The following is a 15,307-nucleotide window of genomic DNA, read 5'->3' as shown; positions in this document are numbered from 1 at the left end:
AGGACTCAGACCCTTCCCCAGCCAATCGGCTGAGGCCACAGCCATTACCTCACCAACTGCCCCAGGCCCCAATAAAACCTTTGTTCTTTTGAAACTCGCTCTTTCTCCCCAGTATCTCACCGCTGTGTCGGTGCAGGTAGGGGATTGAGCTCGAGCTAGGTGAATAAAGGCTCTTTGCTTTTGCAACGGACTCGGCTCCCTGGTGGTCTTTGGGGATCACGAATTGTGGGCATAACAGTTCCAGTCCAAGCAACCATTATTTCTTGTCTAGACCTGTGCCATAGCCTCTTACCTGCTTTTCCTCCTTCTGCTCCTACCCTCTCCCAGTAAGTTATCACCCAAAACATATTTTTTTTTTTAAATTTTTTTTTTCAACGTTTTATTTTATTTTTGGGACAGAAAGAGACAGAGCATGAACGGGGGAGGGGCAGAGAGAGAGGGAGACACAGAATCAGAAACAGGCTCCAGGCTCTGAGCCATCAGCCCAGAGCCGGACGCGGGGCTCGAACCCACGGACCGCGAGATCGTGACCTGGCTGAAGTCGGACGCCCAACCGACTGCGCCACCCAGGCGCCCCAAAACATATTTTTTAAAACATAAATAGGATCATGTCACTCACCTTTAACCCTTTCAATGGTTTCCCATTGCTTTAAAAAAATTTTTCTTTTTAAAAATTTTAAACATTGAGATATAACAGACTAAAATGTACAAAACACGCCTATGCCTCTATGAATTTTTTTACATGGGTATACACTCATGAATCCATCACTAGATCAAGATGAAGAACATTATCTATACCCTAGACGGCTCACTTATGCCCCTTCCCAGTCAATACCTCCTAAAGGTAACTGTTCTCACCTATCACACAAATTAGTTTTAATTGTTCTTGACCTTGATATAAATGGTATAATTCAATATGTACTCTTTTGTCGTGTCTTCTTTTGACCAATATTATGTCTATTTGATCTATCTGTACTATTGTATATAGCCATATGTTATTCTTTTACTTTGCTGTAAAAATAGTAAATCTTCCAATTAATAAACATGGCATATACTTCCAATTACTTGGAACTTCTGAAATTCTCTCAGAAATATAGGGAGTATATTGGAAAATTTATAGTTTTCAGTGTACAAGTATTCAATAACCTTTATTAGATTTACTCCTAGGTATCTAGACGAATTTTTTTTATACTATTGTAAAAGGTATTTTTTAAAATGTCCTAATCATTTGTTGCTTTCTCCATGGTAAATTCATGTATTAATTTTACTGGGCTGTTTGTTCATTGTTTTGGATTTTCTACACACACAATGATGCCATCAACAAATAATAACAATTTTCAATCATTATATCTTGTTTTTTTGTTTTGTTCTGTTTTGTTTTTGCCTTTAGTGCACCACTGAGTGCACTTGGTACACCTTCAGTGTAATTTTAAATAGAAGAGGTAATAGTGGACATCCTTATCCTTTTCCTGAATTCTGGGAAAGTATTTAATATTTCACTATTAATTAAAATGTTAGCCTAAGGGTTTTGAAGCCATTATCAAATTAAGGAAGTTCTTTCTCTTTCGAGTTTTCTTAAAGTTTGTTTTTTCTTTAATCATGTCTGTTTTTTAAATCAAATCCTTTTTTCCCCCAATCTATTGAGAAAACCATATTGTTTTATCCTTTCTTCTCTTAATGTGTTAAATTATATTGATTGATTTTTTAAATGTTAAACCAACCTTGAATTCCTCAGACATACCCCCCCTTGGCATATTATTCCTTCTTTAAGTCATCAGATTTTGTTTATTTATTCATTTATAATATTGTGTTTAGGTGTGTTGAGAGATAATATTGTGTTTAGGTGTGTTGGTCTGTAGTGTTCCTTTCCAGTAATGTCCATGTGAGGTTTTGATATTTGAACTAAGCATAAAATGAATTTGGATACCTCACTCTTTTCTCATCTCTAGAAAAGTCTGTGTAATATAATTTTTAACTTTTTCCTTTAATATTTGGAAAAATTTACTACTGAAGCCATCTCCTCAGTTTATAGGAAGGTTTTTAATTAAAGATTTAATTGCTGTATTACATATAGGACTCCAGATTTTCTCTTTGTGTGGCAGGTTTGGAAAGTTCTCTTCCCTCTGCCCCCAAATAAATTAGTCCATTTCATCTAAATTGTTGAATTTATTGTCATGGAGTTGTTCATATCTTCTTTTTTAAAGTGTCCATTGGATCTGTAATAATGTCGCCTTTTCACTATTGATATTACTATTAATGTTTTATCTCTTAAAAATCAGACTAACTATTTACCAATTTTGTTAATCTTTTCAATAAGCAAACTTTTGGCCTTGTTCATTTTGACTATTGTACATGTGTTTTCTATTTCACTGATTTCTGCTTATATCTTGACTATTTCCTTTTTCTGTGTTCTTTGCATTCAAATTACTCATTTTCTACCTTTTTCAGATGGAAGTTTAGATTACAAATTTTCAAAAGTTCTTCTTTTTTATGTATTTAAAGCTATAATATTCCCTCTAAGCAACTTTTAGTAGTGTTCCACAAGTTTTTATGTCATCTTTTCCTTACCATTTGGTTCAAATAACTTTCTAATTTCCATGGTTTATTCTTTGACCCATAAGTTATTTAGAAGTGTGTAATTTAATTTCTAAACTACTGAGGATTTTCTAGTTATCTTTTTCTTATTGATTCATATTCATTTCTAGTATTACCCCACTGTGGAATTGTCTTTTCTTCTTTAAGTTTGGTCATTATTTGAGTTATACATTTTGAAGCTGTTTTTTAGGTTCAAACAAATAAATGTAAGATTGTTCTATCTTCTGTTTCGCCAACACGTTACTAAGAAATGTCCTGTTTTGTGCTAGTTGCACATGTGAATCAGGACAGTGCTATATCAGTATTCACTACACTGTATGTGAGACATACAGTGCCTGTAAGACATGTCTAAAAAAGGTGTTCTAAGAATGCTAGTTGTTTGTTGCATCAGAATAATGTTTTCAGTGAAAGAATGTGTTGACCACACAGTGGTGCATGTAATACACTATAAAGATAAATGTATAAAAGCTGTTTCTGAGAGCGCTAATTTAAAAAGGAAATGCCTAGAAATTCTTGTCTTAAAGTATACTTTGTCTGATATTAACATAATCATATCAACTTACTTTCAGACAGCATTTGTATGGTATATCTTTTTCCATCCTTTTATTTTCAACTTACCAGGTGTTTTTATATTTACACTATATTTCTTATAAATGGTATATAGTTGATTTTCAAGCTTGATAATCTGTTTTTGAATTAGATTACTTAGTCCATTTACATTAAATGTAATATACTTAGATTTAAATCTACCATCTTGCTATTAATTTTCCATTTATATCATCTGTTATTTGTTCTTTACTTTTCCTTTCTTGTATTCCTTTGGATTAGTATTTTCCATTATTCCATATTTTTCTTCATTGGTTACACACTTGAAAAAAATTTTTGGTCGGGGAGGTGGTGCCTGGGTAGCTCAGTGGTTAAGTGTTGGACTTTGACTCAGGTCATGATCTCATGGTTCATGAGTTCAAACTCCACCTGGGGCTCTGTGCTGACAGTTCAGAGCCTGGAGCCTGCTTCAGATTCTGTGTCTCCTTCTCTCTCTCAAAAATAAATAAATATTAAGTTTTTTTGTATTTTGTTTTTAAGTAGGCCCTATGTCCAGTGCAAAGCCCAACACGGGGCTTGAACTCATGATCCTGAGATCAAGACCTGAGCTGAGATCAAGAGTTTGACACTTGGGCACCTGGATGGCTCAGTAGGTTAAGCAAGTGACTTCGGCTTAGGTCATGATCTCACAGTTCATGAGTTCGAGTCCCACATGGGGTGAGCTTGAACCCCACTTCAGATAAGCTTGTGCCCCACATGGGCTCTGCATTAACAGTGCAGAGCCTGCATGGGATTCTCTCCCTCTTTCTCTGCCCCTTGCTCACTTGTGCCCTCTCTCAAAAAAAAAAAAAAAAAAAAAAAAAAAAGAGTTGGATGCTTAGCCAACTGAGCCACCCAGGCACTCAAAAAAATTTTTTTTAACATTTATTCATTTTTGAGAGACGGAGAGATAGAGTGCAAGTGGAGGTGGGGCAGAGAGAGAGGGAGACACAGAATCCCAAGCAGGCTCCAGGCTCTGAGATGTCAGCACAGAGCCCGGCATGGGGCTTAAATCCACGAACCGTGAGATCATGACATGAGCCGAAGTCAGGTGCTTATCTGACTGAGCCATCCAAGGGCCTCCCACCCCCAGTTACACACTTTTAATTACACATTTAAAAAATTATTCTTTTAGGGGCACCTGGAACATATAACTCTTGATCTTGGGTAGTGAGTTTGAGCCCCACATTGGGTGTAGAGATAATTTTTTTAAGTAGGCTCTCATGACCTTGAAATGAAGACCTGAGCTGAGATTAAGAGTTGGTTACTTAACTGACTGAGCCACACAGGTGCCCCAGGTGTAGAGATTACTTAAATAAATAAATGAACTTAAAAAAATTATTCTTGGGGCATCTGGGTGGCTCAGTCCATTAAGTGTCCAACTTCAGCTCAGGTCATGATCTCATGGTTCATGGGTTCAAGCCCCACATCAGGCTCTGTGCTGACAGCTAAGAGCCTGGGGCTTGCTTGGGGTTCTGTGTCTCCCTCTCTCTCTGCCCCTTGCCCACTTATGCTCTCTCTCTCTCTCTTTCTCTCTCTCTCAAGAATAAATATACATACATACATAAATAATAAAAAGTTATTCTTTTAGTGATTACCCTGGAGATTACACTATGCATCTGTGACTTAGTAGAGTCTATTTTAAATTAGTACTATTACCAGTTCCTAAACAATGCAAAACACTACAACAGCTTAACTGCATTTACTCTCCTCTCCACTTTCATGCTACTGTTGTCATGTATTTCTTCTGCATATGTTTGAATCCAACAACATATTGTAAAATGTTTTAAAATTTGGTATTCTTCATTCCTCCAACCATTTCATGTTTCTATTTAGCATCACTTTTTTTTTTTTCCAACGAGAAGAACTCTTTTAGTATTTTTTGTACTGGGGATCACCCAAGAATTAATTTTCTTAGCTTTTATTGAGAAAATATTCTCCCCCCCTTTAAAATATACTTTTAATTTTAAAAAGGTCTTAGATTTACAGAAAATTGTACATAGACGTCCCATTTACTTAACAACCGGTTTCTCCTATTATTAGTATCTCAGTGTATACGTTATCATTAATGAAGCCATATTAATACATTATTATTAACTGAGGTCCACAGTTTATTCAAATTTCCCTGGTTTATACCTTTTTCTATTCCAGGATCCATCCAGGATACTATATTGCACCTAGTAATAATGTCTCCTTAGGTTACTCTTGGCTGTAGCAGTTTCTGAAGTTCTCCTACTCTTTGATGATCATGAAAATTTTTTATATTTATTTTTTTTAATTTACATCAAAGTTGGTTAGCATATAGTGCAATAATGATTTCAGAAGTGGAACACAATGATTCATCCCCTACATAGAACACCCAGTGCTCATATCAACAAGTATCTTCTTTAATGCTCCTTACCCATTTACCCCATTCTCCCTCCCACAACCCTTCCAGCAACCCTCAGTTTGTTCTCTATATTTAAGAATCTCTTATGGTTTGTCCCCCTTTATGTTTTTATATTATTTTTGCTTCCCTTCCCTTATGTTAATCTGTTTTGCATCTTAAATTCCACATATGAAAGAAGTCATATGACATTTGTCTTTCTCTGACTAATTTCACTTGGCCTAATACACTCTAGTTCCATCCACATTGTTGCAAGTGGCAAGACTTCATTCTTTTTAATTGCCAAGTAATATTCCATTGTGTGTGTGTGTGTGTGTGTGTGTGTGTGTGTGTGTGTGTATGTATACACACCACATCTTCTATTGCGTTCATCTGTCGATGGACATTTGGGCTCTTTCCATACTTGGCTATTGTTGATACTTCTGCTATAAACATTGATGTACATGTGCCCCTTTGAAACAGCATACCTGTATTCTTTGGAAAAATACCTAGTAGTGCAATTGTTGGGTCACAGAGTAGTTCCATTTTTAATGTTTTGAGGAACCTCTGTACTGTTTTCCGGAGTATCTCCACCAGTTTGCATTCCCACCAGCAGTGCAAAAGGTTCTTCTTTCTCCACATCCTCGCTAACATCTGTCGTTGCCTGAATTGTTAATTTTAGCCATTCTGACAAGTGTGAATGAGGTGGTATCTCATTGTGGTTTTGATTTGTATTTCCCTGATGATGAGTGATGTTGAGCATCTTTTCATGTGTCTGTTAGCCATCTGGATGTCTTCTTTGGAAAAGTATATGTTCATGTCTTTCGCCCATTTCTTCACTGTATCATTTGGTTTTTGGGTGTTGAGTTTGATAGTTCTTTATAGATTTTGGGTTCTAACCCTTTATGTCATTTGCAAATATCTTCTCCCATTCCGTCGGTTGCCTTTTAGTTTTGCTGATTGTTTCCTTCACCGTGCAGAAGCTTTTTATCTTGAGGCCCTGATTTTTGCTCTTGTTTTTTTGCTCTTGTTTCCCTTGCCTCCAGAGATGTGTTGAGTAAGAAGTTGCTGTGGCCAAGGTCAAAGAGGTTTTTGCCTGCTTTCTCTCTAGGATTTTGATGGCTTCCTGTCTTATTTTTAGGTCTTCCATCCATTTTTAGTTTATTTTTGTGTATGGTGTAAGAAAGTGGTCCAGGTTCATTCTTCTGCATGTCGCTGTCAAGTTTTCCCAGCACCACTTGCTAAAGAGATTGTCTTTATTCCATTGGATATTCTTTCCTGCTTTGTCAAAGATCAGTTGGCCACACATTTGTGGTACCATTTCTGGGTTCTGTATTCTGTTCCATTGATCTAAGTGTCTGTTTTTGTGCCAGGACTATACTGTCTTGATGATTACAGCTTTGGTTTTCTTGTTCAGGGTTGCTTTGGCTATTCAGGATCTTTTCTGGTTTGATACACATTTTAGGATTGTTTGTTCTAGCTCTGTGAAGAATGATGGTGTTATTTTGATAGGTATTGCATTGAATATGTGTATTGCTTTGAGTAGTATCAACATTTTAACAATATGTGTTCTTCCAATCCATGAGCATGGACTATTTTTCCATTTTTTTGTGTCTTCTTCAATTTCTTTCATAAGCTTTCTATAGTTTTCAGTGTATAGATTTTTCACCTTTTGGTTAGGTTTATTCCTAGGTATTTTATGGGTTTTGGTGCAATTGTAAGTGAGATTGATTCCTTGATTTCTCTTTCTGCTGCTTCATTATTGGTGTATAGAAATGCAACTGATTTCTGTGCATTGATTTTATATCCTGCAACTTTGCTGAATTCATGGGTCATTTCTAGTAGTTTTTTGGTGGAATTTTTTGGGTTTTCTATATAGAGTATCATATTGTCTGCGAAGAGTAAAAGTTTGACTTCCTCCTTGCCAGTATGGATGCCTTTTATTTCTTTGTGTTGCCTGATTACTGAGGTTAGGACCTTCAACACAATGCTGAACAACAGTGGCAGGAGTGATCATCCCTGTCCTATTCCTGACCATAGGAGGAAAGCTCTCAATTTTTCCCCATTGCAGATGATATGAGCAGTGGGTGTTTCATATATGGTTTTTATGATCTTGAGGTATGATCCTTCTATCCCTACTTACTTGAGGGTTTTTATGAATAAAGGATGCTGTATTTTGTCAGATGATTTCTCTGCATTTATTGAGAGGATCACATGGTTCTTATCCTTTCTTTTATTAATGTGATGAATCACATTGATTGATTTGCAGATATTGAACCAGCCCTGCATCCCAGGTATAAATCCCAGTTGATCATGGTGAATAATTCTTTTAATGTATTGTTGGATCTTGTTGGCTAGTATCTTGTGGAGAATTTTTGCATCCATGTTCATCAGGGAAATTGGTCTATTGTTCTCCTTTTAGTGGGGTCTCTGTCTGGTTTTGGAATCAAGGTAATGCTGGCTTCATAGAATGAGTTTGGAAGTTTTCCTTCCATTTCTATTTTTTGGAACAGCTTCAAAAGAATAAGTATGTTAACTCTTCTTTAAATGTTGGTAGAATTTCCCTTGAAATCCATCCAGCCCTGGAATCTTGTTTGTTGGGAGATTTTTGATTACTAACTCAATTTCTTTACTGGCTATGGGTCTGTTCAGATTTTCTATTTCTTTCTGTTTCAGTTTTGGTAGTTTACATGTTTTTCGGAATTTGTCCATTTCTTCCAGATTGCCCAATTTGCTGGGATATAATTGCTCATAATATTCTATTATTATTGCTTGTATTTCTGCAGTGTTGGTTGTGATCTCTCCTCTTTCATTCTTGATTTTATTTATTTGGGTCCTTTCCTTTTTCTTTTTGATCAAACTGGCTAGATGTTTCTCAATTTTGTTAATTCTTTCAAAGAACCACCTCCTTGTTTCATTGATTTGTTCCACTGTTTTGTTTTGTTTTTTGATAGCATTGATTTCTGCTCTAATCTTTATTATTTCCTGTCTTCTGCTGGTTTGGGGTTTTATTTGCTGTTCTTTTTACAGCTCTTTAAGGTGTAAGGTTAGGTTGTGTATCTGAGACCTTTCTTCCTTCTTTAGGAAGGCCTGGACTGTTATATACTTCCCTCTTATGACTGCCTTTGCTGCATCCCAGAGGTTTTGGGCTGTCGTATTATCATTTTCATTGGCTTCCACATACTTTTTAATTTCTTCTTTAGTCTGTTGGTTAACCCATTCATTCTTTAATAAAATGGTTTTTAATCTTCAAGTATTTGTTGTCTTTCCAAATTTTTTCTTGTGGTTGATTTCAAGTTTCATCACGTTGTGGTCTGAAAATATGCATGGCATGATCTCAATCTTTCTGTACTTGTTGAGGGCTGATTTGTGTCCCAGTATGTGATCTATTCTGAAAAATGTTCCATGTGCACTCAAGAAGAATGTGTATTCCACTGTTTTAGGATGAAATGTTCTGAATGTATCTGTTAAGTCCATCGGTCTGGTGTGTCATTCAAAGTCATTGTTTCCTTGTTGATTTTCTGTCTAGATTATCTGTCTATTGCTGTCAGTGGGGTATTGAAGTCCCCTATTATTATGGTATTATTAACCATGAATTTCTATATGTTTTTTTATTGATTTATATATTTGGGTTTCACCACGTTGGGGTCATAAATGTTTACAATTGTTAGATCTTGGGGGGACAAAGCCCTTAGTTATGATATAATGCCCTTCTTCATTTCTTGTTACAGTCTTTATTTTAAAATCTAGATTGTCTAAGCATGGCTACTCCAGATTTCTTTTGGCGACCATTAGCATGATAGACGGTTCTCCATCCCCTTACGTTCAATCTGCAGGTGAACAATCTGCAGGTGAATTTTATTTTATTTTATTTTATTTTATTTTATTTTATTTTATTTTTTTAAATTTTTTTTCAACGTTTATTTATTTTTGGGACAGAGAGAGACAGAGCATGAACGGGCGAGGGGCAGAGAGAGAGGGAGACACAGAATCGGAAACAGGCTCCAGGCTCTGAGCCATCAGCCCAGAGCCTGACGCAGGGCTCGAACTCATGGACCGCGAGATCGTGACCTGGCTGAAGTCGGACGCTTAACCGACTGCGCCACCCAGGCGCCCCTGCAGGTGAATTTTAGAGCTAAAATGGGTCTCTTGTAAATAACATATAGATGGATTTTGTTTTCTTATCCATCAAAAGACTCTATGTCTTTCGATTGGAGAGTTTAGTCCATTGACATTTAGAGTAATGAAAGATATGAATTTATTGCCATTCTGTTGTCTGTAGAATTCTCTGGTGCTTTCTAGTCTTTGTTGCTTTTGGTCTTTTTTTTTTTTTTTTTTTTTTTTTTTCCATTTTTTCTCCCCTTGGAGAGTCCCCACTTAAAATTTCTTGCAGGGCTGGTTTAGGGGTCACAAACCCCTTTTGTTTTTATTTTTCTGGGAATCTCTTTATCTCCCCTTCTATTTTGAATGACAGCCTTGCTGGATAAAGAATTCTTGCCTGCATATTTTTCCGATTGATCACGTTGAATATATCCTGCCACTCCTTTCTGGCCTACCAAGTTTCTATGACAGATCTGCTGTGAACCTTTCCCCCTTGCTGCTTTCATAATTCTTTCCTTGTCTGTGTATTTTGTGAATTTGACTATTATATGCCTCATTAATGTTTGTTTTGTTAAATCTAATGGCAGTTCTTTGTGCTTCTTGGAGTTTGATGTCTGTGTCTTTCCCCAGGTTAGGAAAGTTTTTCCACTATGATTTGCTAACATAAACCTACTCCTTTTTCTCTCTCTTTATCTTCTGGGACTTGTATGATTAGGATGTTATTCCTTTTAATGAGTCACTGAATTCTCTAATTCTCATATTGTGCTCTTTTGCCTTAATTTCCCTCTTATTTTTCTGCTTCAATATTTTCCATAATTTTATCTTTTATATTGCAGATTTGCTGCTCTGCTTCAACCATCCTTGCCACTGTGACATCTATTCAAGATTGCAGCTCAGTTAATAGTATTTTAAATTTCATCCTGACTAGGTTTTACTTCTTTTATCTCTTCAGAAAGGGATTCCATGTTTTTCAACCCCAGCTAGTATTCTTATTATCATGATTCTAAATTCTAGTTCAGACATCTTGCTTATATCTGTGTTGATTAAGTCCCTGGCTGTCATTTCTTCCTGTTCTTTCTTTTGGGGTGCATTCTTTCATTTTGTCATTTGGAGGAAGAAAAAGACTTAAATAAAAATTAAAAATTAGAGGGGCGCCTGGGTGGCGCAGTCGGTTAAGCGTCCGACTTCAGCCAGGTCACGATCTCGCGGTCCGTGAGTTCGAGCCCCGCGTCGGTCTCTGGGCTGATGGCTCAGAGCCTGGAGCCTGTTTCCGATTCTGTGTCTCCCTCTCTCTCTGCCCCTCCCCCGTTCATGCTCTGTCTCTCTCTGTCCCAAAAATAAATAAATGTTGAAAAAAAAATTAAAAATTAGAGACAACCCACAAAAAAATCAAATAAAGGAAGCTAGATCCTTGGTGTGTTTTGGTCTGTTGTTGAAGGAAGCTTGACAGAATAGAGAAAAAAGAGAAAGAAAAGTAATAAAATGTTTAAAAATTTAAAAATGTATACAATAGAATAAAATAAAATGAATAAGGCAAAATAAAAAATAAATTTACAAAAATGTAGTAAAAATATTTTTAAAAATTATTTTATAAAAATGGAAAATAAAAATAAATTTTTTCTTTCTGCATCCAAGAATAAGAAAATAAAAAGGTAAAAAAAACTGAATAGATGGACCAGCAAACAGAATAAAATTTGAGTGAAATTACAACCAATTTCCCCTAGAAGTCAAACTATGAAGCACTTTATAGTCCACACATTAAGCAGGTGTAGAGACTTGTGGTGGTCCTCTAGGGCTTGATTGGCACAGTGGACAGGGCTTGTGTAATGGCTCCGTTCTCCACTAGGTGGCACTGCTTAGCTTACTGGGGTAGATCACTGTGGGGTGTGTGCGCGCGTATATGCTTGCATGGGAGAGGTGAAAACGGTGCCACTTAGCTTCCCAGTCTCTAGCACCAGTACACTGTGCTCTCACTGACCAGCAAACAAGTACCCTCCTTTTTCTGTGGTTTCCATCCACTCCCTGCTTCTACACTGTGTCCAAGCCATCAGCCTGCCAGATGGCACCTCCCTCCAGAATTTTTATCTCTTATGGGGCTGTGTTTCCAAACCCCTCACTTCTGATGGTCCTGTGCCTTGGACCCACTCCTGCCCTCTGGGGGAGGGTTTCGTGGAGCAGTTGTGGGTGCTGGCTTGAGCCTGGGGATGTTCCTGTGATCGCACTGCTGCAGAGGCTCAGAGATTGTGGCTAGGTGCTAGCTTGCCCCAGAATAAATTTGTGTGACCGCGTAGCAGCAGTGGTTTAGAGATTAACGTGAATCACAACATACAACTGGTGCCAGGTTTCATCGCACCCTGGCATCTTTTTTCCAATACCAGCAATGATATTCTCTGGGGTCCACTGGGACCTTGGAGGCCATAGGGCCTCTACCAAATGCCCTTGTAGCAGGGGAACTGCTTCTCCCTGTGTGGCCCTTGAATCCTCAGACCTCACTGCCTGCCCTGGGGATTCACACTTCCCACCAGAGCACCACCAGCTATTGAGCTGTTAAATTTCTGATGCTGCTTTCCCCTGTTTATAGAGTCTTAATGGTATTGAAACCCTGTCCTTTCTCCTTGCTCCCTTTCTTTTCCAGTCACCTGTGGGTGTTTTCACTCTTTCTCTTTCTCTCCAGCTACTTTCCAGGGGAGTGCTTTTCCTGTACTCTCCTCCCTTTCTCTTTCCTCTCTCCACAAATACAGCTCCCTATCCTCTGCGGCTTCTCTCTTTCCCATTTCACCTCACTGTGTCACATACCTGCTGAGTTCTGTGGCTCAAGTTTTACAGACTGTTCTGTTAATCCTCAGATCAAGTTTCTAGGTGTTCAAAATGGTTTGGTGCTGATCTAGCTGCATTTTAAGGACGAGAGAAGCAGAGAACTTCCATGCTGCTCTGTCATCTTGGCCCCAGCCCCGACCATGACAGTTTTGAAGAATTCTGGTAAGATATTTTGTATAATATCTCTCCATTCTCAACACATCATATAAAGGGTACATACTATAACAATGACTTATCACTATTGATGTTAACCTTGGTCACCTGGATGAAGTAGTGTTTGTCAGGGTTTTGCACTGAAAAATTTCCCCATTTCCATACTAGTCTCTTTTGGAGGAAATTACTATGCACAGCCCACTTTTAAGGAGTGGGGAGTTATGCTCCATCTCCTTGATGGTGGAGTATCTACATATGTTATATGGGTTTTTCTACATGGGATATTTGTCTATTGCTCCCTATTTATTAATTTATATATATCAATATGGACTCATGGATATTTATTTGATACTTTGGCTTATAACCTAATGCTAATTTCTTTACTGTATTGTTCAAATTGTTCTGTCTCTGGATACTGAGAGCTTTTTCAGTTGGCTCCTGAAAATACTCCCATAATTGTGTGTTTTCTTCTTTTTTGAGGGCTTCATCACTATCTGGGACTTCAAGATGCTCCAGGCTCATCTTGAATATTACCTGCTTCAATCCTAGAATCAGTCATTTTTTTTCAAGGAGGCCAAGTTACTTCTTCTGGAGAATGTTATTAGAAACCAAGATCTAGGGGCGCCTGGGTGGCTCAGTCGGTTAAGCATCTGACTTCGGCTCAGGTCATGATCTCGCAGTTTGTGAGTCTGAGCTCTAAGCAGCCTGGAGCCTGCTTTGGATTCTGTGTTTCGCTCTCTCTCTGCCCCTCTCCTGCTCATGCTCTGTCTCTCTCTGTCTCAAAAATAAATAAAACATTAAAAAAAAAAAAGAAACCAAGATCTATGTCTTAGGTATATTCATGGCTACCAAGGTGTCATTGCTTCTCAGCCATCTCAACTGACAAAGCAAACAAATATATATGTGTGTGTACGAATTCATGTATCCGTTTCATTTTTGAAGGGTATTTTTCTTGGTTATAGATCTAGGGTGATACTTTCTCTCCTAAACACTTTTAAATGTCAATTTCTTGTCTTCTGGCTTTTAAAAAAATGTTTATTTTGTGTGTGTGTTTGTGTGTGTGTGTGTGTGTGTGTGTGTGTGTGTGTGTGAGAGAGAGAGAGAGAGAGAGAGAGCATACACAGAGGAGGGGCAGAGAGAGCGGGAGAGACAGAAGCAGGCTCCAGGCTCTGAGCTGTCAACAGAGGCCAACTCAGGGATTGGAACTCATGAGCTGTGAAATCATCACCTGAGCCAAAGTCGGACACTTAACCAAGTGAGGCACACAGGCGCACCCTTCTGTCTTCTGTCATAAGTCATTCATCAATCTTATTTTTATATCCCTGAAGGTAAGGTGTTCCTTTCCTCTGGATGCTTTTCAGAAATTTTAAGAAGTTTTAGAACAACAAATAGCAACAAAACAGTAATGGAGAGAATTTGACTTCCAGAGTAGTCACATTATTTAAAACGTCCAGTTCTCAACAAAAATTACAAAACATTAAAAGAAACAAGAAATTATGGCAATCAACAGAAACTATCCCTGAAGAAGCCCAGATCTTGAATTTACCTGACAAAGATTTAAAAGTCAGCTGTTTTATAGTGATTTTTTAAAGTTTATTTATTTATTTTGAGAGAGAGAGAGAGAGAGAGCACATGAGTGTGGCAGGGGCAGAGAAAGAGAGGGAGAGAGATAGAATCCCAAGCAGGCCCCGTGTTGTTAGCATGGAGCCTGATGCAGGGCTCAGTCTCATGAACTGTGAGATCATGACCTGAGCTGAAATCAAGAGTTGAACACTTAACCGACTGAACCACCCAGGCACCCCTAAAAGTCAGATATTTTATTTTATTTATTTTTAAGTTTATTTATTTTGAGAGAGAGAGAGAGAGAGAGAGAGCAAGCATAAGCAGGGGAGAGACAGACAGAGGAGAGAGAGGATCCCAAACATACTCTGTCAGTACAGAGCCCAAAGTGGGACTTCAGCTCATGAACCTTGAGATGATGACCTGAACCGAAACCAAGAGTTGGACACTTAACCAAATGAACCACCAAAGTGCCCCAAAGTCAGCTATGTTAAATGTATTCAAGGAACTAAAAAGGAACCATGTCTAAAGAACTAGGGGAAAGTATGAGAATGATTTCTCATCAAGTAGAAAATATCAAAAAAAAGATATAACATATAAAAAAGAACCAAATAGAAATTCTGCAGCTGAAAAGTATAATAACCGAAATGGAAATTTTACTTAGAGGAGCTTAATAACAAATTTGAGCAGACAGAAAAAGAACCAGTGAACCTGGAATATGAGTCAAATGAGATTGTCTAGTCTGAGGAACATAATGAAAAAAGAGTAAATAAAAATGAATAGATTCAATGGGTATAAAGTTTCAGTTACACAGGATGAATATGTTTTAGATATCTGCTGTACGACATAGTGCCTATAGTTAACAATAATGTATTGTGCACTTAAATTTTTTTTTAATTTTTTTAACGTTTTTATTTTATTTTTGAGACAGAGACAGAGCATGAACGGGGGAGGGTCAGAGAGAGAGGGAGACACAGAATCTGAAACAGGCTCCAGGCTCTGAGCAGTCAGCCCAGACTGCTCAAACTCACGGACCGCAAGATTGTGACCTGAGCCAAAGTCGGACGCTTAACCGACTGAGCCACCCAGGCGCCCCTTAAATTTTTGTAAGACAGTAGATCTCATGGTAAG

The sequence above is a fragment of the Lynx canadensis genome, chromosome A2 (assembly GCF_007474595.2).
Source record: "Lynx canadensis isolate LIC74 chromosome A2, mLynCan4.pri.v2, whole genome shotgun sequence".
NCBI lineage: Eukaryota > Metazoa > Chordata > Mammalia > Carnivora > Felidae > Lynx > Lynx canadensis.
This window is presented reverse-complemented; position numbering follows the sequence as displayed.